Source organism: Hemicordylus capensis, chromosome 1 (assembly GCF_027244095.1).
Source record: "Hemicordylus capensis ecotype Gifberg chromosome 1, rHemCap1.1.pri, whole genome shotgun sequence".
NCBI classification, from domain to species: Eukaryota; Metazoa; Chordata; class Lepidosauria; order Squamata; family Cordylidae; genus Hemicordylus; species Hemicordylus capensis.
In genome coordinates this window covers 122,887,520-122,912,335 of record NC_069657.1, presented here as the reverse complement: position 1 = coordinate 122,912,335, position 24,816 = coordinate 122,887,520, and the positions used below count along the sequence as shown (strand labels likewise).

The window sequence follows — 24,816 nt, the reverse complement described above, 5'->3', positions numbered from 1 at the left end:
AAGAGAGGGGGACTGAACGTTCGTATGCTTCCGCATATTGAATAGCAACAACCCTCCCACCCTACATTCAAATATTTGATCCACTCTAAAAAAAACCACTTTAAAAAACCACCCAGAAACATATTTTGGCCGCATTTGCAGATAATACAAAACTGGAGGTCCCTTCAGCTCTGGTTTCACTAACTTCATGTCGCAATGCAGGAAACCACCGTTAAAGCAAAAAATAGGACCTGCGGTTTCCGTCCCTGAACTGTGTTTTGTACCTTCGGTTACCTCTTGGTTTCTCCACCTCTGCCTCCAGTTTAGCGGTGCCAGCATTACATCTGAACGCTGGCACCACTGTTAGCCTTCCCCCAGCTAGAACTGAGGGAGGAAGCTCCTCCATCACTCCAGCTGCTATTGGCTATGCAGGCTGTCCTTCATCAAAGAAGGAAGCCAGGGGGAGGGGGCTGTGAAACCATGGGTTGATTGGACCCGCAGTTCCACGTTACATCTGTAACACAGTTCTGCATTACACGGCCATCATATGAGGCTTCTACTTCTCCATTTTTAGCTTTAAAGCTTTCTATAGATGGAAAAAGAATACTGTATTCCTTCTTCAGTTCCTTTTTAAATGCCAGGAGCTTCAGTGGTAATTCCTCTGAGGAATCCCAGCAGGATAAAAAGCATGCAAAAGTGCCTTATCCTGACTAAGACCATTGATCCATCTAGCCAAATATTGTCTACACTGATTGTGAGCAGGTCTTTAAAGTTTCAGGTAGGGATCCCCCACACCGTCTTGCAACCTGATGGCAGTCTTTATTAATTGGAATGGTTGAACCTGGGATCATGTGAATGCAAAGCATATGCTTCACTGCTGAACTATGAACCATCCCTAAAGGTTAGATTCCCTTCATAGATTGCTCTTACAGAGCAATAGCTCTTGTTGCCCTTTACTGAAATCACCTGTACAATTTATGATTCCCATGGGGTATCCCTCATATTTATAAATAACTGGATGCTTTAGTGGTGGACACTAGGCAATGCTGTGGGTCCCAAAGCATCATTTTGGCATTGAAAAATTACAGTATATATTAGATGTTGCCAAGAATGCCTTGCATCTTGAAGAGCCTCTGCTTCTGTAGAACATCAATCCTGCCCACAAGAAGGCAGGTTCTTAGGGCCCCCTTAGCCTGGCAACTTCTCCTTCTCTCAGTTACACAGTGGCTACTTCCAGGAACTCTCTGATTAAATAGCCCTTGAGATTCTGGAGTTCCAGGAATGACCACCCTTGATGGTGTCAGAGCCCCCTGACTCCTCAGAATAGCTGCCTTGAGACTATTTATGTGGGTTATAACATGGAAGCTGTAGCTGAACTGCAGACCCTAGCTTACTTCCCTTATTTGGGAGGTTATACCCTCTTGCAATGAAGTTAGGTTGCCTTCTGGTCATTTAGAAACAAAACACCTATGGGAAGAAGATGACACCAAAAAAACTGATACCTGCTCCTGGTATCATATAAAAGGAGGTTTTTTTTAACCTCTTGTTTAAAAGAAGAAGCAATATATTTTATTAATGTAAATGTATTAACAGTTCTACATTTTCCATGCTGCCTTGTGTGGTGTGGCACATGTCTCTGGCCAGCTATTGCTTGCTCCTCCCCTAGTCCTCCCACCCAGTTTCAGTGGGTGTCTTATTTGTCTCCTTCCCATGCTGTCATATGTTTTCAATTTTGAAACATTCAGAATTAGAGGGACGCTCATCTTGTTAGGCCCAGATCTGGTGAAGATGATGCTGCATCACAGAGGCAGATATGGATGACCAGTACAGTGATCAGTCTTGAGCAAGCCTCAAAAAAAGTGGTCCAATAGACTTGCTCACAATTCATGGCCTCCAAAATGGAAAAGATGGTTTGCCTGTCAGTACTCAGGTATTTAGTAATCTGATTGCAGAAACAATCAGCTTCATAGTGAGGATCTTAAAGCCTCCATCAGAAATGTTGGCAATCTTGTACAAATTCTAGCAGTGTTCTTCCTTCAGTCACACCAAGGAAGAAGCAAAGTCATCTCCCCACATTTGGGGGGGGATTCCCCGCCACCGGGACAATGTTGGAACAAGTGTGTGGGGGGACGACCTCATTTTCTCTCTCAGAATTATGAGTGGGTTTTTTTAAAGCAGTATTTTAAAATAATATTTTTACAATGAATTAACACTGCTGCAAATCCCTTAAATCCAAGATCCACAATTAGAAACAGTGCTCAGAGCATTGCTACTGTTTCTTGACTTGCTTACTAAATGTGCGACACTCTTAGGGCTTGATGCTGGGAAAGGACTTTTAAATGTTGTCGAATACAGATGTCCCAGGAGTGAAATCTGGAGGTCAGCCAAGCACATTGCTTGTGCATCATAGTGACCAGGCATTGATGTAACATTATCTCTGGCAGCTCTTCTCATTTGCCTCAGATACTTTCATCTTGTGTGCCTAAAGTGAAAGAAAGTGATGGATGTTTGAACACATGCTTGCAAACAAGAAACAAACTAAAATATGAAAGCGTCAAGAAGCTTGTTTCAGTTCATGCAAAACTTTTCTGAAATCTGTGATGCTCAAAATGAAAGTTCAGAAACAGTAGTTCTTTCAAACATGGGCAGTGCAATCCTAGGCATGTATACACAACAGCAAGTACATGAAGCTTGCTCCCTAGTATGTATGCTAACAATTGCAATATTATTCCGAATAGAAAAGTGAAAGAGTTGAGCTGGTGGTATTTTCAAGGATATATTGAGGCTATTCCCACGATCAGCAGAAAGTGGGCTAAGGGAGCTCAACCAGCTTTCCGTTGATTGCGGGTACCACCGGGCTCGTGGGTGAGCCTGGTGCTCCCAAGGCGGCTAACCTGCCTAAAACACCCTAACCCCTTAAATGAGGTTAATGAAGTGAGTGCTCTGTTAACCTCATGTTGTTGCTCGTGTGTTGCTGTGGCACGTGGTGACACATGAGTAGACCACCGAGCTCCTGGCCTCGGGGCTGTCTTCAGGGCATCCTGGAACTTCCAGGGGACAGCCGGCCCTTGATCCCCACCCACCCCCCTGCTGGCTCCATGACAAAGCCAGCAGTTATATAGGTGACTGATCCAGCCACCCAGGGCTCTGGGCAGGATCGTCAGCTGGGAGAGTGGGCTAGACCTGCTCTCTCCACAGACCCGACAAAAGCTCTTCTCATGGATTGTGAGAAGAGCTTCATTGTTTCCTGGGATTGAGTGAGATATCAAATAAATAAATATGAGTTTAGGGTAGCTAATTGTGTCTTCAGTTATTGCAGCATGATTATGCGTGTTTATCCAGAAGCATATCTCATTGAGTTCAGTGACAGTTACTCTCAAATAACATTTTAGTTTTTCTCTATTTCAGTATAATAATACATAGTTCAAAGTTTTATTGAGATTAATACCCAGATTTATTGTTCCGTCTTAAATCTATTATAGGGATGTTTATTTTCTAAGTGCCTCCCTAAAAATATTAGTTTCTTCACTTTCTGCATGATAATGCTGATTTCTATATACATTCTTATGTCTACATACTTATTACCAAGTCCAGATAATAAAATCTACTTTTTGTTGTTACCTAAATGCTATTTCCCTATTTTTCCAACTGACAAAACCTAAGCTATTCTTGTGGTTCTGTGTGTAACACCAGACAGATTTGTAATTACTGTTTAAGCAAAAAGAACTCTTAAATTCCATAGATACGCCAAATAGTTCAGTTTTATTTGCATGATATATTTCATGGGGGAAGGATATAGGTTATGATAGTTGTGACTAGATAGTTGTAACTAAGTTAGTCTGTGTTTAATGGAACCTAATTTAGTCAGCCCTTGACACAATCCAACACTGTGAAGACTTGGCTGGCCTTGTACAGCTGGGCTGCCAGGCCCACTGTGATGTGCGGTCTGCCTTGGGAGTAGAGCATAGTCGAATGGGGCCACCTCTTGTCTGTAGCGCACCACCTATTTCTTTGTGGCACCTAATTTAATCAGTAGCGACAAGCGCTGCTGGGGATGTGGGGCATGGCAGGCAAGCACAGAACAGGCCACAGCTACATCTCTTTGTCTTTCTCTCTACTTGCACAGGCTGATCAATCACTGGGTTGGGATCCCCAGTGAGTGACCAGTCTGTGGGGCTCAACCTGATGAATAACCACCCTGTGTGGCTCAAGCTAAAGTCAGGGTGGCATGAGAAGAAATAGAGATTGAGGCAGCAAGGAGAGACAGAGATGCAACTGTGGCCCATTCTGTGCTTTTCAGCCCTGACCTCCACCCCCTCTCCCATCCCCATCCCAGACCTGGCAGCATTGGCTACTGCTGAATTTAGTCACAAATAACTTCTCTTAAAGTAAATTAAGTTTTCACAAGTGTGCAAATATTAAAAATACTATATTTTCCTCCAAATTTCCATTTTTTCCATTTAAAAAAATATCCAAACTTCAAAATTTCTGGGAAGTTTGCATCTCTGCTCACTAATAAATGACTATTAGTAAGGCAGTTTATCCATTTGTTCAAGGTGTTCAGTATTGCAAAACTATGAGGCTCTTCTTACGATTAGTGAGAAGAGCCTGGATGGGGTTTGCGGGGAGAGTGGGCTAAGCCTGCTCTCCCCACAGACGAGCAGTCAGTCTGCTCTGGGTGGCCGAACTGGCCGCCCACACCACTGCTGGCTCCGTCATTGAGCTGGTGGGGGCTGGGGAGTTTGGGGGCCATGTGGCCCCCGGAAGCTCCAGCATGCCCTGCACAAGCGCGCAGGGCATGCTGGAGAGACCCCTGAGCCAGGAAGCTGCTTTTGAGCCTCCCAGTCGGGGGTCTACTCATGAGTTGCCGTGCCACGGCAACTCATGATTGCTAAAAACATGTTTGCGGAGCGCCCGCTTTAAGCACTGGGCTACTTAAGCGGGTGACCCGCTTAAGAACCACCGGGCTTGCAGCTGAGCTTGGTGGTTCTCACGATGGTAGAAAATCGGGCTAGCAGAGGCTGGCCCGATTTTCTACCATCATGTGAATAGCCTCTATATCTTGGATATTTCAGAGTTAATCTAGTTGTTTCTTAGAAGCCAAGTTTAAACAAGTACTTGGAGCATGTACATAGGAGTCATCTGGTTGAACAGCTTCCCCATGCAATAAAGGGACACACTCGGAATGTTTCAGGATAGCCATGGAGGATGTCCTGATGGGTGCATTCTCATTGTGTCCCTTTCATAATCATGTGTGCCAGGAGTTGTATTGTTGGAACCAACCCATGGTGATCAACCAATGGCCAGCATGAAGAGACTTTTGTTCTACAGGGTAGTGCAGATTCCAGGCAGTGTCTGGACCGTACTCTGGATGGCAGCCTATTGAACTCAACTAGTGAAATTCCTGAGTCTCATTCTCCAACTTTAGGGCCTTTAGAGGTGGCAGAACAGTGGTACCTTAAAAAGGCCTTTGGGTAGTATTTCAGAGACATGATTGCTACTTCCTCCAAGTTTGCATTTCAGCATCCAAAAACTGTGGAAACATGTGTCCACAGTTTGTTCTCTTACTATTCACATTTTATGTGTGGTGTGAAAAAAATGGAATGTGTAGACCTTTGGATGCTTCCAGTCTAGGCTTCTTCCTGATATACAGACTTTTTTATATGAGTTCATTCAGACAAGCAGTTTCCCCTCATGAAGCCTGTTATGTTAGATATATGAGAGGATTGTACCATGTCACCTAATGAGTGTTTGAACTAACTTCTCATTAACATATTCTGGCAGGTTTAAATGTCATTGAAAGAGAGAGAATGATCAGTGATATAGTCTGTACAGTTCAGTATTCGCTTTTCTCTCTGTGTCTTCCCCCTCTATTGCTGTAGTATTTTTTCACTACTGTTTCATTCATACCTTCAAAGTGTTTGTGTAGATTGTATGTCAGTCTTTCTCTGGGTGCATGTATATGGCCTAAACTTAACTCTGCCCAGATCATTTGCCAGTCTTTCAGGGGACTTGTAGCAACCCTACTTCTAGCAAGTGGGAAATCCCACAGCAGCTCTGTAGACAGGGCTCTGTCCCAGAAGGCTTGACTATATTAAATCTTTTGTGAGTCTTTTTCATTTCTTCTTCCATTCCCCAAAGCAAAACAAATAATGTTCCTGAATTAAAAACAAAAAAATTTGGTAAAGAAAGAACTGATGTATTTCTATCAACAGCTGCTGATAAATTGTTGATAATGCTTTGCAATTTTGTTAGCTGAAGTTATTCCTAAACAAAGTGATCTTTTGAAGTGGTGGGGGGGGGGGGAGAGAGAGCAAGCAGGCAAACCTATGGCTCTTACCTTTTCCCTGATGTTTCTTGCGTAATTTGTCCTTCAAAGTTTATCGCGTATAACATTAATGAGGCTTGGCAAGTCTTAACTGTGGTTGCAGCTGTGTGCTGGAAGACTGAAGTTTTTATCAAAATGTACTGCATGCTTCTTTAGTCTGTTGCTCTCCCCCCCCGCCCCCTTTTCCTTAATTGTACGCAAAGTAATGACCTTTTGTTATACCGCTGGGTGTAGATCCAAAGTACTGCTGAAGCATTGCACAGCCTGCCTCAGGGGTGCAATATTAGCAGAATGAAGGCCAAAGAATGCTATTTTTAGTTGAACAGTTTGGCAGATGGAGGCACGAATACTCATATATCTGAAGGTTGAGGGGTTTGAACCATTAATTTTGATAATGTATTTAACCCTGGGAACAATCAGAAACTGTAACTCTAAGGTTACAATGCTTTTGACCTTTAGAGAACAGAGGGCACTCGGTACAGTAAACAATATATTACATTTCTACTTATTCTAATTCTCTCACACATATAAATTTCAGGACAGGGTTGACATTTGCTTTCCTCAGCTATTTTTGTGCAGGCCCTTAAAGTAAGTCAAGAAGAATGTGCAGGGAAAAGGCCGTTGTAGTGTGACAGCCATGTAAATATGGCCTTTAAATAGCTAAGATGTTAAATGTAGCCTTTTATGAAGAAATATTATTCTTGAGAACTAGCGTCTCAGAGACATTTCTCTCCCCACCCCCCACCCCGCTCATGAAAAAGTTGGTTTAGTGGGCTGCCTCCCTTTATGGAGTTTCCTGCATACAGCTGTAAACTGAAAGCAGTTTTTATGGGGGCTAATGCTGTATCTTAGAAGGAAAGTGATTTGGTCCTGCTTCAGACCCAGATCATGTAAAGTGCTGTACCTGCCTCATGCCTTATGAAATGATGCATGCTCCTCTTCGGCAAATACAGCAGTTAAATATCACACAGCTTAAGTATTCCTAATTAAAATATCTCCATGTGTCAGCATATTGGTAATGTATTATTTTAATCCATTTATTTTGTTTATGAAACAGTGACATATGTTTAGATTGTGAAATATATGAGCCTTAAAAATCACTTTATTGAAGAAAATTAATTCCTACAATGCTGTCTGGGTAATGTGTTCACTCACCCAGTCAGTCACTGGCGGGCCTGCCACTCTTAATGTTGCTTAGACACACTTTAACAGTTTTATCTGACATAACATTTCTCTGATGCAGCTGGCAACAATAATTCCCCCCCACAAATGTGAAACAGGGGTTTCCTTTATTTTTTATTTTCAACCTAGCAAAGAATGGGGACGTTGAAAGAGGGGAGGCAGTGGGTAGATTGTGGAGGAGAGGAAAAGAATGCATAAGAGATTCAAGTAAGACCAATCAAAATTAAAACCAGCTAGTTACCTTTTCAGAGTTTGACACCGCAATTTGTTTGTCAGCAGGTAGATGTTTAGGTCAGCGCTGTGAGTGACTGACTGTCAGCAGGAATTCCAACAAGACAAGTAATTTTACTCAGTGTATTAGTGACAGATTGCTCACTTCTTCGAATCACTAGAGAAAATAAACGTAATATTGTTAGAGGCAGAGTTTCTGTCTTCATTAGCCTCATAGGATCATTCTAGCAAGCACTCAAAAGACTATTGAGCTCTGGGTGGGCCTTTTCGGTATTTTTAAAAGCAAATGTTACTACTTATGAATAAAGTAAGGGAATAGCAAAGAATGGTTTTGGAGTGTGGAATAATAATGAATCATCTCGACTTCATTAAAGTGAAACTGTCAAGATTAACAGTCTTAGAGACCATGTACCTGAAGAGTTCTGCCCAATGTATCACTAATTGTAAACCACCCAGAGACACAAGTTTTGGGTGGTATAGAAATATTTTAAGTAAATAAAATAAAATAAATAATTCTGATAGACATTGTTTTAGAAATGTGGTGTGCTGTTTAAGAGACAGCAAGTTTTGGACAATATTACTTACTGGCCTCCATCCAGATAAAGTTAATGTGAGTAACAAAGCCCCATTAATTTCAATGCGACTTAAGTATGATGAACTTCCATTGTGTCAGACCACTGATTCCAACCTCCTGTGGCAGTAAGGATAGGCCTTAAAAGAAAGGCGTGCACAAGATCTGGGCTTGCACATTTCTTCTAGGAAGGCTGTTTGAAGGGATGTTGCATGACCCCATCTTGGAAGCAGTTCCTCACCAGCTCCAGAAGAAAAGAAGATGGCCAAGTTCAAGATGGAGAATGATAGCGTAGTGGGGAGGAGGAAAGGTTCACCAAGAGACAATTATGTGGCATATTTGCCTGTTCAGTTTTCAAACACTATAGTCCAAATCTTCAAGATGTATTTTGGTGCATGATTTCTCACCGGGCCACATGGCTTGAGGGATCAGGCTGTGTCTTCCATATGGCTGCTCCCTGCAGTAAACACTCTTTAAGGTTAAAAATCTTTACCTATCTCATGGACAATTCCCAAATGAGCAGCAATTGTTCATCTGGAAGTGTAAGGAATTGTGTCTTGAGACAAAGTGTATATCATGACCAAGTGGGACAGTGGATGGTTATATTCAAAAGAGGCATGTCTTGTTCAGACAGCATATCTGAGGTTAGTTGCTCAAGCTGGGGTCTTAAGCTGGAGCCAAATCTAGCATTTGACATCCCTGTTCTCTTCTGGCTCTGAGGCCTGTGAGCACACCTCAAGCAGCTTGCTTAGCTAGGTCCTAGCCTCAGGCTCATGATATTCAAGCCTGATTCAAGTCCCAGAGTCCTTCACAGTGCATACTGTCACAGGGATTTAAATTAAGTGTGCTAGTCTACCCAAAAATCACTTGTCCAATACACTGGTTCATGCAAGTGTTCTGTTTTAAGGATGTACAAATAACTTAGTCTTAATGGGAAACCCCCCCCCCGCCCTTTCAATTAAGCTGCTTCTGAAGAAAACTCCAAGTAGCTCTAACACAACAATATAGAACCTCAAATTACGAACACAGTTTTAGAAATAGACATATTACAAATCTGTTCTTGATTAGGAACATTAGTAAGAATACATATTAGGTTAAAAACAGCTATGCCAGCAAATTTGGAGAACAACACAGTGGCCAACAGATTGAAAGAGATCAGTCTACATACCCATACCAAAGAAAGGAGACTGAGCAGATTGTTCAAACCATCGCACAATATCCTTAATTTCACATGCTACCAAAATAATGCTCAGGACCATCCAACACAAATTAGAACCCTACGTGGAAAGGGAAATGCTGGATGTTCAAGCTGGTATCAGAAAAGGCCAAGTAACAAGAGACATAATTGCTGGTGCATGCTGGATAATTGAGAAAGCCAAAGAATACCAAAGATAAGTCAATATGTGCTTTATTGACTACAGAAAAACTTTCGATTGCATCGACCATATCAAGTTGTGGAATATCTTTAGGAAAATGGGTGTCCCATAACATTTCATTGTTCTCATAAGAAACCTATACACAGGATAGGAAGCCACTGTCCAGACAGAATATGGTGAAACATACTGGTTCTAGATCGGCAAAAAGAGTAAAAGGCTGTATACGTTCCCTTTATTTGTTCAATTTATATGCTGAACATATACTGAGAGAAGCTGGATTGGAATAAGATGAGTGTGGTTTTAAAGTTGGAGGAAGAAACATTAATAACCCAAGCTATGATGATGACACCACTCTGATAGCTGAGAATGCAGATAATCTGCAAGCTCTATTAATGAAAGTCAAGGTGCACAGTGAGAAAATGGGACTACGACTAAATGTAAAGAAGACTAACTAATGACAACGGGCACAGGAACCATTCTCAGAACTGATAATGAAGACATTGAAGTGATGGATAGCTTCTGCCTTTTAGGATTGATTGTCAACAGTAAAGGATCCAGCAGTAAAGAAATATGCTGCAGACTAGCACTTGGCAGGGTTGCAATGAAGGCCTTGGAAAAGATGTTTATTGTAGATGTCATGTCATGTCTATTCCTACAAAGATTAGAATCGTTTGGACAATGGTTTTTCCCATGACACTCTCTGGATGTGAAAGCTAGACTTTGAAGAAGCAAGATAGAAAGAGTATTGATGCTTTTGAACTGTGGTGCTGGAGAAGACTTTTGAGGATACCATGGACAGCCAGGAAAACAAATAAATGGATCCTAGAACAAATCAATCCAGAATTTTCACTTGAGGCACAAATGACCAGGTTCAAACTATCATACTTTGGACACATTATGCGAAAACCCAGCTCCCTTGAGAAGTCCATAATGCTGGGGAAAGTTGAAGCAAAGAGAAGAGGATGACCAGCAGCAGGGTGGATGGACTCGATTACAACAGCAATGAATGCACCACTGGGAGATCTTCAAGGCCAAGCTGAAGACAGATCATCCTGGAGAGAATCTATCTATGTGGTCGCTAAGAGTCGACACCAACTTGACAGCACTTAATCAATCAATCATTCCCTATTGAGAATATTCAGTTCTGACAGTCTTATGCCTTAAGTCCTTTTCACACATTATGTTAAATGCATGTAAAATCTGTGTATAATCTATATACATGCATATCTGTGCACACATACAGTTATTTACATGTTATGTTCAACAACCATACAGTAGTACAGTTCCTAACTGTACCCTGCATTTGAGGGAGGCTGTATGCAGGCCACTTTTAAAGTACACATGTACAGTCATTCACACAAAAACATGTATATCTGTACAGACACTTGTATGCACAGTTGGCATAAACTGAATATGGCAGGGATTCCCAAGCTGTGATATTCCAGTTGCTGCTGAACTACAACTCCCATCTTTGAGAGTTGTAGTTCATCAACATCTGGAGTACCACATCTTGGGAACCTCTGGAATAGGACTTTAGTGATTATAAAAACTATAGGACCCTGTAGAGTCTTTTAAACATATGTTCATATGTGGAGGAATCCTTTAAACATGGTGTATGCAATTGACATAGGACACATACTTTTCTTTTTAGAAATATTTTTATTAGAAGGAAAAAATAAACATCACAATTATATAAAACATAACATCTTTAAAAATTACATCAGATCACTGTATCATCCTATATTAGAACATCTGCATTTCCTTTGTTTTATGAGGCACTTTAGAAAGAATTTTTGTAAATTTCTTGTATTTCCAAATGATCTAGTTTCTGCCCTTCATAAAATGATATTTAAATAAAGCAGTGATTCTCAAACTTGGGTCCTCAGGTGTTATTGGACTTCAACTCCCATAATCCCCAACCAAAGGCCACTGAGGCTGGGGATTATGGGAGTTGAAGTCCAATAACACCTGAGGACCCAAGTTTGAGAATCCCTGAAATAAAGAATTGCTTCCTTCCATGCAGGGTGGCTTCCTTATGAAGTGAACTGAGGCAATTGTCTCAGATGCACCTTTGGGAAGCCTCTTTTGGGGGTGGCAGAATGCGTCCCTACTTCCTCCAAACCCCCTTTCTCTAGACCCTGGCAGCAGCATGAGGCTGATGTAAGCCTGCCCCCTCACTAGCCACACCCGACCCCCGCCTCCCTAGCTCAGGTGCTGCTTTCGGCATGTTGCCATGCGTCCAGCAGGAGCTGCCTGGGCTCTCCATGCAGCTTTGCTAGTAAGCTGGTATCAGGCTTGGGAGGCAAAGGTGAGGTAGAGTAACATCAGCTCTGCCCAGGGATATGGCATTATTATTGTTGGCCAGACAAGTGTTGGCCAAACAGGTGAGGCACAGCTTCCACATGCCTCAATTTAAAATCCTTAAGAAGAGGTCTCTAATGGAGGGTGGGAAGCAGCAAGGTCATAGGATCATTGCTTATTTGGGGGTGCCACTCATATTCAAACGATCTTTTCTATTTGTTTAGACATGAACACTTCCTCCTCCCACTGCAGATGTCTTAGACATCATGAATTTGTTTTGCCTGTGATGTCTTTAAAAACTAGCATGTCTACAAAATGAGGAAAATGTGCTAATTGTCATCTTATACTAAAAGGAGTATTAAAAACCATGTCAAATTAAATCCATGCAAATCCATATCCATACAAAATTATAACCCAACCTAATACATTCCTGCCAGATTACTCTTTGGCACTGAACACCAGCCCAAGCCAATTTAAAAAATAAGGCTTCTTGAAAAAGGCTCCAGATGCAATAAGCACCTAGAAAAGGCAATTCCATAATTATGGGACAATCACTAGAACATCTCCCTTTATGCTTACATTGTGCAGACTTGCACAAATGTTTGCAGAGATGGTGTAATTGGAAGCTCTCAGTCCATCTGCAATTTTACATGGGTTCATAAGAGAGACAGTGATCTTCTACATAGTGGGTGTAGTTGAAAGAAAGGTAGCTGCTGTCCGTTATCTAACTATCCCATGACTTGAAGCAGTGTCTATGTGTGTATGACCTGGGACTTAAGAACTGGAAATAAGCTCCTTGTATCGAAATCAAAAGAAGATCTATCTATCTATCTATCTATCTATCTATCTATCTATCTATCTATCTATCTATGGACTGATGGTGCAGAACCCTGGAAGACAACTTAATTGAAAGTAACAATGTAACAATATATACAGGCTTTGTACAGATAGCTGGATGACACATATTCTGTATATACGCCTATCTCATTAGAAATGGATTGGAAGCTTCATGCCCATGTTTGTTCCCATGCCCTATCTGGATCTAGGCTATAGGATCCCAGCCCAAGAACCCTATTGAAGATTGGTACAGTGCAATGACCCAGGCAGACCTCAGTTGCTCAGCTGCAATTTGTCCCATCCTCCCGACGAGATAGGTGTCCAGCTTGAGGTTGCCCAGATCTCAAGCCCGCACCATCTAATCAACAATTGCCTTCTCAGAAAGTTTCCAAACCCCATCCCACAGCCTGCCTTACTTGATGAAGATCCAGCTACCCCACCACAGACAGGAAAACCAAACTAAACCTGCTTTCCTTTCCTAAGCAGAGTGGGTAGCCCAATCCCAAGATTGTCCATTCAGTCTTTTGGAGATAAATGCATCCATCATCACTCCTGTATAACTCTGCCCTGTCCATGGTGGAGTCATCTTGGGACAATAACTAATCTCCCTAATACCTATAAATTTTGAATTTTTTTGCCAGCCCTTTCCCTTGCTCTTTCAATGGCAGGAGGATGGTGAGCAACTGGCTACCTCCTACAAGGGAGCATCTCAGTCCAGCAAACCTAGCCATGAGGAAACAAGTCCAGATTTCTTTCTATCTATCTATCAACCAGGTTTCTGATGCTCTACACAATCAATTCAATGCCAACTAGAGTGCCCAGATCATTGTCCCTCAAATGAAAGGCTATATCTAGAGCACTTCCCTCCTCTGCTAAATCAAAGAGTAAGATCATTAAGTTACACCAACACATCTTCCATGGCCAGCTTGCACATAGGACTTATAAGTCTTTGAGTGCCATTGTTCAGTCCTCTTAAGGGTCATCTCTCTAGTGCCCACTTGTGCCACCACTGTAGCTGCCTCAGTGTGGAGTGAGTGTGACCCATATAGTTCAGAAATCAGTTCTGCTGCTGCTAATGCAAGATGGAATGTGGGAAAACCAGAATGGAGTAAGAGGAAGGCCGTTATCATGTAAGAACAAGCACCATACCCGTTCACATTGGTGCCCCAAATATTCACTCACAGCTTTATAAGTGCACAAGCTTTTCAGGTGCTCAACTGTACAGTTACAAAACAGAACTGTTTTGCCCACTCCCCACATCGCTTAAAGCCAAAACCATGCCTGGTTTCACACCATCATCAACCACTTATGGAAACCCAAACTATTCCCACCATCAGCAAGGATGATAAACTCTGTATGCATTTAGGACCTCAACCTAACTCCAACTGGAGGAACACAAAATGGCCACACAATTATATATTCTTGGTGGATGTTTGTGGGATTTTTTCCTGATCTCTGCTTATTTTAAATTATTAGTAAAACATTTGCTTTTTCATCATGCTTTGGGCATGTGATTGAGTTAGTGTTGCCTCTTGGTTTTGGATATTTTTTCCAGTTATTGGTGATTAATGTATTAAGATTAATGTATGTATGTAAGTATGTATGTATTAATTACAGTTTTCTACCACCCATCCAAAGGCTCTGGGCAGTGCACAAGAAGTAAAAAACAAAAGGCAAACACCATTTAAACAAGCTACTTAAAACAATGTAAAACAAATTTAAAATAATTCAGAATAATTTAAACCCAATTAAAATACTCTAAAACAATTTTAAAACCTTGGAAGGCCTGCCAAACAAGTTAGTATTTAGGGCTCTCTTGAAAGCCAGCAACAAGTCCAAACTCTGGATATCTTCCTGGAGTGCATTCCATAGACCAGGAGCAGCTACAGAGAAGGCTCGGCTTCAAGTCACCACAAGACATGCCGGTGGTAACTGGAGATGGACATCTCCGGAATATCTTAGCGTGCAATTAGGATCATACAAAAGAAGGTGCTCTCTTAGGTAACATGGACCTAAGCTGTTCGGGGCTTTAAAAGTAATAACCAGCATTTTGTATTTTGCCCAGAAACATATTGGCAGCCACTGCAGCTATTTGAAAACAGACATAATATGGTCTCTCCTGGTTACCCCAGAGACCAGTCTGGCTGCTGCATTTTGGACCAACTGAAGTTTATGAGCTACATATAAAGGCAGCCACACGTAAAGTGCATTGCAATAGTCCAACCTGGAGATTACCAGCTGATGCACTACCATTTTGAGATCGTTCTGTTCAAGGAATGGACACAGCTGTTGTCGAATCAGCCGAACTTGATGGAAAGCGCTCCTGGCCATAGTCTCCACGTGGGATACCAGGGAGAGGGCTGGATCCAAGAGCACTCCCAGGCTGCGTACCTCTTCCTTCTGGTGGAGTGTAACCCCATCCAGCACAGGAAGATCTAGCTTATCCCTAAAAAAATTATTATTTAGAGAATAAGAAAAAGAAAAGAAACATGATTACATAATAATCTCTTGAACTTCCATCTTGCAGCAATTATATATGGAGTATTACAAATAACAATCCACAATTCCCCTTCCACCCTTTGCCAGCCTTTACCCCATAACAAGAATTGCAGAAAAGTAAGAAATATGAACACAAACCAGCCCTCAATATTATAAAAAGCCAAATCTTGGGTGCGGGTGGTGACCTTGCGCTATATTAAAATTTATAAAAGGTTCCCAAGTTAATGCAAATGTTTCATCTGAGTTATTCCGCAAATAGGCCGTAACTTTAGCCATTGAAGCATATTCCCATAGTTTTAATAGCCATTCATCCAAAGTTGGGGTTACCTGTGATCGCCAATTGGCAGCATAAAGAATCCTAGCAGCGGTAATCATATATAGAGATAACTCCGCATATTTGGTGGGTATACTGGGTTTAGTCACATTTAATAGGAGCTCTGGTAAGTAAGGGAAATTTGTAATTAAATTTGCTGCATCTTAAAATGATTTTTTTCCCCAGAATTGTTGTGCTTTGCCACAAGTCCACCACATGTGATAGAATGTTCCCACATGATGTTTGCATTTCCAGCAATCTCCTGGGTAATTACTGTCCATCTTACTAATGGTCCTAGGGGTAATATACCAACGAAAATACAAGCATTTATTTTATTAATTTTCGTTTTATCTTTGAATTGTTATTAGTTGTTTTTTTGTGGATGATGGGAGAAACATCAGCACTATCAGTTACTACAGCCTTGAAGGTTTGAGAATTGATATAACCTATGGTGGCAATTACAACATAATACAAATGTGATTTTAGATTGGATACTGAATATAGTTTGGCATTGATACATATCAGAAACAGGATATTCATCAAACTATATTCAGAATGCCAAACTATATTCAGAAGTCAGAAGTAAGTGCAGTCTTCCAAGTGAACAATACCTGCACCAGGAACTATACCTGGTAGTAGATCTCTACCTAGCTCCAGTTCCTGAAGAGACTAATAAACTGGTTGAAGAATGAATTTGCTAAAACCAGGAGTTAAATTTTTCTTTAATTAAAAAATAATAATACACATTGTAGTGGGATTTTTTTTTACTAGTCTCATATTTTAGGATATGGGTGTTTCCACATTAGAGGGTCCTTCCACTGCTTAGTACTTAAGAAATATTGCCACTCCACAATCAGGCAGAATTCCAGAAATAGATCCACACCATAAAATTATGGGATGTTATATCCTGATTAACATCTCATAATGCTCATCTATATGACAAAGGAAATAGTAGATGATATTACTGATCTAGGATTGTAGAATGTTTTGTTCAGAAATGAGCCCCATTGAGTCCGTAAGACTTATGCCTTGGAAAGTGCACCTAAGAGTGGAGCCATTTTCATGTTACAGGATTTGTTTGTTTATTATTGCAGTACAGTATTTGCAGTGTTGTGAACCAACAGAAATGAAGAAGAAAAATTCTATTTCAGGATGCTCTTATAAGTAATATTAAAAGTAATAGGTATGTATTTGATGCGCTTAAATCCCAATAAAGTTTTCTCAAAGGTAAGCCTCATTCAGTGCAGTGGGACTTAATTCTAGGAAAGTGTGCTTGAGATTGCGGCCTTTTCTCTTTTGCAAGATTATGTATGATTATTATTGCAATACTTACAGGAATCAATTGATTTTTAAAATTACTAACAGTCTTGTGCTATTTAAAAGTGGTATGCATTTGTGGTGTTTCCAGGTTTTAATGATTAGTCACAAGTAAGTCCCATTTGGTGCCATGGACTTACTCTTGGAAGAGTATAGAGTTTTCTTGAGAGAGGCGGTGGCAGTTTTGCTGACCAAGGCTCAGCATGGGGGAGAGCGAGCTTAGTGTGGGTAAATGACAAAAGGCCACTAGTCATCCCTCCAACTTAACTTCCTCTATCCTCCTCCAGACAAAGAATGGGCCGTGTATGGCTCTCCCAGTGGCAGATGCTCTGGTCTGGGGTTCCTCAACTAGGCATCACAAAGATGTGCAGGGATGTTACAGAGTTGCTGTCACAGAAATGGGGAAGGAAGTAGCCTTATGGTGCCCAGGCTTCTTGCTGCTTCCACCAACCCCAGATAGCTGGATTTGGTGTAATCTTTGCTCCTCTGGAATGTGATCCACTGGATACCAAGGGCTGTGAATGGAGGGGAACTTCTACTTCCCTCTGTGCTCTCCTTCTTTAATTTTTTTGTAAAAGCAGTGGAGGCTGGGGGTGGAGAAAGGGAGCATTAGCTGCTCAAGCCTCAGGGGCATCAACAAGCACATCACCCTAACCTCACAGACCACCCCTCCTGCTAAGTGCGTGAGTTTCACATTGCCTGTGCACATGTGAATGACTGGCAGTTCAGTTCTGTTGCAAGTCAGAGAAGTCACTACAAATTGAGTCTTCACAAAAATGGGAATTACTGTATTTGCATAGAAACCACTGAAATACAACAGACTAGCAACTGTCTCATCTGAAATCTGAGGAAAAAGTGAATGAATACAGGGTCAAAAGGGCTAGTGCACCCTATGTAACATCTCTAAATGTGCAATCAAACTAAATGACTTGTAAGATGAAATTATTTGAAGGCATTGAAGTAGCTATAAGACTGTAGACTGTAGCTATAGTGTTCAGTTCTCTGGTTTACAAACAGTGTGTGCCCTCCCCTCAATTTTATAAACTCATGTGCACAGGTATGTGAAGACACACGTACGTGTGTGTGTGTGTTGTACATTTTACATATAATATGTTTACTTATCAGGTAACACAGCAAACTCAGTGGGGAAAAGCTATTTTAATGATATGTTAATTGAATGGGATGCTAGAGATACACCTGAATGGCTCTTTTTCCCAGAAGTGCCCCAGCTGAGTGATAAAGCTTCTCCTGATCACTAGAGCCAGCATATATTTATAATATCCTTATCTGTCCTCTTCAATTCCTGCTCGTGAGAATAATGCAATCATTGCCAACTATCTTATGAACTGCAATTGGATATGGAGATTGCATACACAATCCACGTGGATTCAGAAAGACGACTATAAAAAAGTATTTTAAAAGTCACTAGCTTTAACATTTTAACAGTAATTTCACTGTGAGTTACTTATCCTATAGTGGAGCACCACACAAAAAGATAATTCTCAGTGTCACTGCAATGGGAACAGTTGTGGACTTCCTCTTTAGGAGGAAATCCTTTATGTGCACAGCCAGGAACACAGGAGCATCTGTGAAAAAGGCATATATATATCCATATATATATCTCCATCCATATATATATATATATATCTCCATCCATATCCCTGTGCAATCTCCTACCAATGTTGCAAATCAAGACATATATTTATTCATTTATTATTCTTCATATTTTATACCGCCTGATGTATATCTCTAGGATGTGTACAAAATTTAAAACACAATACAAAACAGCAAAAGCACTTAAAATTGTACAATATATAGTAAAAGCAATCTAATAAAAACAGCTTAAAATTGATTTCAGTTAAAAGCCTGGGGAAAGAGGTGCATCTTGATGGTCTTCCTAAATGCAAACAGAGTAGGAGATGCTCTTATTTCAGCAGGGAGCATATTCCAAAGCCCCAGGGCAGCCATAGACAAAGCCCGATCCTGAGTTGCCACCAGATGAGCTGACGGCAACTGTAACTGAACCTCTCCAGAAGATTGTATTAGGCAACAGGGTTCATGACAAAGAAGGCACTCTCTTAAATGGCCGTCATATAGACTCTGGTGGCCACTGTCAGTCACTGAGTCAAACAGAAGACCAGTGTGAAGTCACTGGTGTAAAGTCACCTCAAACTTGTAAATGATAGCATTTAGAGGCTTCATCAAACAAAAAGGCATTATGTAGGTTGGAGTTCTGACAGCAATAAACTTGGATCAACAACAAACTGGTCATCAACAGGGGGCCAAAGCAATAGTCTGGAAGAGTGCAGTGTCTTGTTATCTTTATATTCATTGCTTGAGCGGGTTACGTAAGCAAATGTGAGGCCTGGGAGGATCACACATTCCTGGGTGGAGGAAATCAGACACAATGGGAGGAAGGAGACATAAGAGATGATGTATGCAAGCGCTCTGTATGAAGTGCTCTTATTTTAACCTTCAAGATTATGATGCTAAAATGTCAAAGCTCATGTGAACAAACCCTGAGATTACAAACGTATAACAAAATGTGTGATACAAATAATAGTAATAATACTTTGTACTCATTTAGGATAGCAACTCTCTTCCAGACCTTTCAGAGCACTCTGCTAGGCCTCACTGCAACTCCTCCACAGAACGCATAAGTATTGTTATTACTATGTCCATTTTATATATGATTTCTGGAAATTAATGGCTTATCTAAGGTCACTGACTGAGTTGGTGTGAAGAACTGTTGATTTTCTCCAAATATATATGTTAGATCTCTTCTTTTCTCATGCCCCTAACAACCTTTTTTATTTTACTATATGTTCTTTTAGGGCTAAAGTGGGGGGAAGAGTGCTTAGCAATTTTAAAGCTCTTAAGCAACATATGCTAAAAATACTATAAATACATAACAGAAATGTTTGTTCACTTTAGCTTTAATGCTTTTTGCCTGTTGAACACCTGATCACAAGCTTCACAGACTATATATGTGCTGTGTATGGTTTTTGATTTTGTACTTTTTGCTCCCAGTCCTTGGTCCCTTGGGTGTAACACAATAAGAGAAGAAGATTGATTAAAGAATCAAGTTAATGAGGTGCTGGGACATTGTAAAAATTGTCAACTTCAGATTCAAAAAAATATTGTGGGCATTGCTGGTCTTCCTGCACTTCTTACTTTTGCAAAATTATATTTTCCTAACGAGACCCTGAACAGTCTAACCTGAGGGTTTATAAGAAAAAATCAGAATGAAGGAATGGGAAGAAGGTAATAAGCATCTTGCTTATAACTCTTAGATATTTTAGTGATACCACATAGAATGGGGCAATATAAGTATTTCAGTTCCACCCTATTTCTATTCCCTAGTCTGCGCCTCAGTCTCTGTGTATTCAGCAGGTTGAATGCCAGCAGCTAAAACAGATGTTAAGCCATACTGGAAAGGAGCGGCATGCTGCATCAGGACCTGGATATTCCTCTTGACATCTGGATACTGCTGGGTTGTGAAGCCTGCCTTAGGCCAAGAGGCTGTAAGAGCCTTGTGGCTGTGAGCATAGGGTCTTTGCTGCTCTTTAAGCGATTAGGGCACTGAAGCAGCAATAATGCTGCATTATCGCTTGGTTGCGTTCTTCCAAGGAATCTTGGGACAAAGGGATAGTCAAGGTGGAGTATTACAGTAAAGTCATGTTCATGGAGACAAGGCTAATTGCTGTATTTTTAAAATTAAACCTTTCAACTTTTAAGTCACACTAAAAATGCACCTCCTTTTGTTTAGTTATTTTTTCTTATCATAGCACTAAACAAATATCACACAGAAAAGCAAGCTCTTCCATTTGAAATCATTATGATGGAAAATTGTTTTAATTGCATGAAACATAGGAACATAGGAAACTGCCATATACTGAGTCAGACCATTGGTCTATCTAGCCCAGTATTGTCTTCACAGACTGGCAGCAGCTTCTCCAAGGTTGCAGGCAGGAATCTCTCTCAGGCCTATCTTGGAGAAGCCAGAGAGGGAACTTGAAACCTTCTGTTCTTCCCAGAGAGGCTTCATCCCCTGAGGGGAATATCTTGCAGTGCTCACACATCAAGTCTCCCATTCAGATGCAACCAGGGCAGACCCTGCTTAGCTATGGGGACAAGTCATGCTTGCTACCACAAGACCAGCTCTCCTCTCAAGACAGCAAAACATAAAACAAGACAGCAAAACATAAATGACAATATGAAAATGAAGGTATATGAATGTTCTTGTTGAGGCAAAAAAAGGAAACTTCTAGGAGCTGAAGGGAGGAATGTTAGGAAACGAAAGTTACTTGCACATTGATTTTAAAAAAAAAAAACAGTTTCACTTTATCAAATTAAGGTTGTCCTGCTGTAGAACCAAAACTATCTGCTGCAGCACTTTCCTTTATGATGTATATTATTTAAACACAAACAACAAATCATGTGGGGGAAAAGATCTGTTAATGCTTTTGTCATTATAATGTAAAAAGAAAAGTGGTAGTATTTTGTCCCTGGCTGACCTTCTACACTTAATATATCAAGGGCTATATAAGTAAAGAAGGCCTCTCAAACAGATTTCTTTAGTCTGAATAGTGCTAGATTCTGTATTGAAGACCAATTTGTTGCTCTCAGTTAACCTCTAGTATTCTAAGGGGGTTATATTTAATTAACACTGGCTAAAGGCCTGACCTGAGAGGCAATGGAAAGTGATTGAACTGCAGTTTCAGAGCCATAGTTTAGCCAACTGGGAGAGGAGCTAAAAAAAAAAAAAATTAGAAACCACCATTTACTGAAAAATTCCTTCCAGCTAAGCTGTATTTCAATGGGCCATTTAATGCTCAGATGGACAAAGGTATTACTTCAGTCATTGAGTTGTATCAAACCGTTTCTCAGAGGCTACTTAAAAAACTCTACAGGAAAAGTGGTTTAGCATCATATTCTCGGCAGAGCAACACTCTGTCTATTGAAGAAAAAAAAGAGTGAAATGAGGTGAGCCAAGTCAGTGTGATATTCTTGCCTCACCCTCAAGAGGGTTTCATGAGAGAGTTGCACTTTGAGTATAGGAGCTCAATATTCCACACAGCAACACCCCCTCTGTCTGTTTCCCCCAGTTTGTTTGTCTCTTCAGTCTCCCAGGAGGTCAGCTTTGGGCCTGTCCATTGTTTTATAACACTATAGAAATACATTTTTCTTTCTGGAAGCTTTAGGGTGGCTTCTATATATTACTACAGTATTTTTTTTAAAGCCTCAGATCAACACAGATTAAAAAGAAAGATTGGCTGTTATCCAAACTAACAAAACACTAACACAGCAAACATACAGCACACGTTACAGGGAATGGGTTCAATCTCAAATCTTCTTCACAACTGGATTCTTCAGAAGAGCCTGAACAGCCATAATACAAACCTTGTGCTCTGTTCTGTCTAGTCACCTTTTTCGTGAGGTGCTGATGATAGAAACATGTTAAACAGAAATAACTAGCAAAATACCTGTTCATATGATGGGTAGGGGTGTATGTCATGGCTGAGCCTGTCTAAAAGTTAAGGATCCCTGAGAAATAAAGTTTCTTTGTGCATTCTGCATAGAGTGGGGATCTAGGTATTAAATCTGTTTCCAGGGTCATAGCCAGTAGGGATGTGCACAAAACAGATTTTACATTTCATTTTGAGCTCAAAACAAAACACAAAATGTTCAAAATGTTTCATTGAAACACTTGAAACATTTCAAGTCTGGGGTGTGTGTGTGTGTGTGTGTGTGTGTGTGTGTGTGTGTGTGTGTGTGTGTGTGAAACCTTTCCCCAAAACCTCTGTAGGATCCTATGGGGAAAGGTTTAAAAAAAAATTAAAAATTGTCCGCCTGCCCATTTCTTTTGTGAGTGGGTGGTAGGTAGCACCCAACATGCCATACCACACAACCCACTTTGATGTCCCTAGGAGCTACCCATGAGGAACAATGGGGTGTTGTGAGTTCCCCATTGTTCCCTATTGCTGGAACAAGCAGAATGCACAATTTTGCAACCCTGCCAAAAAAGGCAGGGTGGTTGTTGTTTTGTTTTGGTGGCCAAAAAAGAAAGAAAGAAAAAGAACCACTGATCCAGAATCCACTGCCAGCCACAGTGCTGTCCTGCACTGCAGTAACCTCAGTAACCTCAAGTTGCTTTCTCACATACAGTTGTGGCTCCTTATATTCCTAGCATTGCAACAGCTGGCACAGCAGCACCCTTGGCAGCAAGCATAGCCATATGCTCAACTAGATCAACTTCAGCCACATTTTGATTGAGTACACCTTGCAAATTGCAGAGCAGTGAATGAAGCACATGTTAGTCCCAAGGCCAGACATGGAGATCATCACAGAAAACTCCAAGCAATATTACATGCACACACTGTCCATTATTTGCCACAACACTATCTCACAAACAAGACAAACCACAACTCAAGAAAGGCAGGTATCCAGGTTCTGCCTCTGTCAATCTGACATCCAGAAAAACAAGATAGTTATAGCAACTATCGCACCATATATTATAGTCAATGCTGAGAAAAGAAAACCATAAAATCAAATCTTCCTTGATTCCTTCCTCCTCTCCTGATGTAAGGGCGCTCTCTGCCTCCCAGTCCCTTTGAATACATTTTGAAATTCCCTCCTTTGTTGTTCCCCCTTTGTCAATCTAAGAACCAGCAAAACCAGATAGTTATAGCAGCAATAAGTAGCAAAGCAAATACTCAGTGCTGAGAAAAGAAAACCACAAAAGCAAACCTTCTTTCCTCTTTTCCTGAGGAACTCTTCTTCAAGAAATGCATAAGGCTCTCCCTCTTCCTCCCAGTCTCTTTGAATACGTTTTGAAATTCCCTCCAAAAGTGCCCCCCCCCGCTCTCTCCAGCCAATGGAGGCAGACACAGTTGCCCATGACAACACTTGATTTGTATATAACAAGCCTACCAAGAAGCAAGGAAACTGCAAGCCAATTGGAAGCCAGTGTCAGAAAACCAATCAGCAAGGGGGAAACAGCCTGCCAAAATGGTGTTCCAAACACTCAAAATGATTCAAGCTCAAAATGGGGCTGTGTTGGTTCAAGTTCTAACCGTTTCAAACTAGAATCATTTTGAACATCCCTGATAGCCAGCCTAAACGTTGACGAAAGTGCCAAACAAGTAGTGGAGTCAGCTTATTGAGCCCCCATTAGTGCAAGCAAAATTCAGTTATTTAAGATTATGTTTGTGTAAAATAAATTTAAGTGGCGGGGGGGTCCACCCTAGCCCCTCCTGGCGATGGGCCTGCCTACTTCCAATCCCAAATGACCCTTACATCTGGGATGAGGGCAGGTTTATTCTTAACTATGTCACAGATTGCACTCACTCTTTTCCTTAGACCTTAATGTGAGCTTCTGTGTATAAAGCTTCCTCTGAATGCGTAGGCCTATCCACTGTTACCTGCATAGCCTTGTGCTACTTTAGAGTGTCATGCTCAATTGTGACAGAGCTTTAGGAACTAGTAGCACATCTACACAGGCTTGTGTGCATGTGTGCGCACACACAGTAATTATTTCAAATATATGTCAATTCCCATTTTGTGAGGTATATTTTTGATGCTGTTGTAGTAAATATATGCCATTATAGGGTGATGCATTAAATTATAGATATATTGCGGAAATTTAATAATGCTAATAAAACACTGCCTTTATTTCAGATGAGAAGCAAATACTATGTATATAACGGCAACGGCCAAGTGCCAAATTCTTTTGATTGCCGCAGCGGCTGGCAGCTATTTGTGGTTTATCTGAGTGTACTTTTGTGGCTTTGCTTTCGATTTTATGGTAAACTGGTTGTGAACAGGTAATTCAAGAAAGTTATATTTAAACATCATAATTGAATCTGGCCTATGTAATTTG

The 24,816-nt window shown here is 40.9% G+C and overlaps 1 protein-coding gene and 1 long non-coding RNA gene across 21 annotated transcripts in view; one reads left to right on the top strand and one right to left on the bottom strand.

Annotated features, from left to right (window-relative positions):
• The window catches only part of SOX6 (SRY-box transcription factor 6), a 676,724-nt gene that overhangs the window by 523,281 nt on the left and 128,627 nt on the right, over positions 1 to 24,816 (top strand). The gene's annotated exons all lie outside the window — the stretch shown is intronic.
• LOC128326030 (uncharacterized) lies at positions 1,681 to 23,761 on the bottom strand. The gene is made up of 3 exons (XR_008307811.1): positions 23,685 to 23,761; positions 7,731 to 7,877; positions 1,681 to 2,461 (listed from the first exon to the last, which is right to left on the bottom strand). It is a non-coding gene; the product is annotated as an uncharacterized LOC128326030 (long non-coding RNA).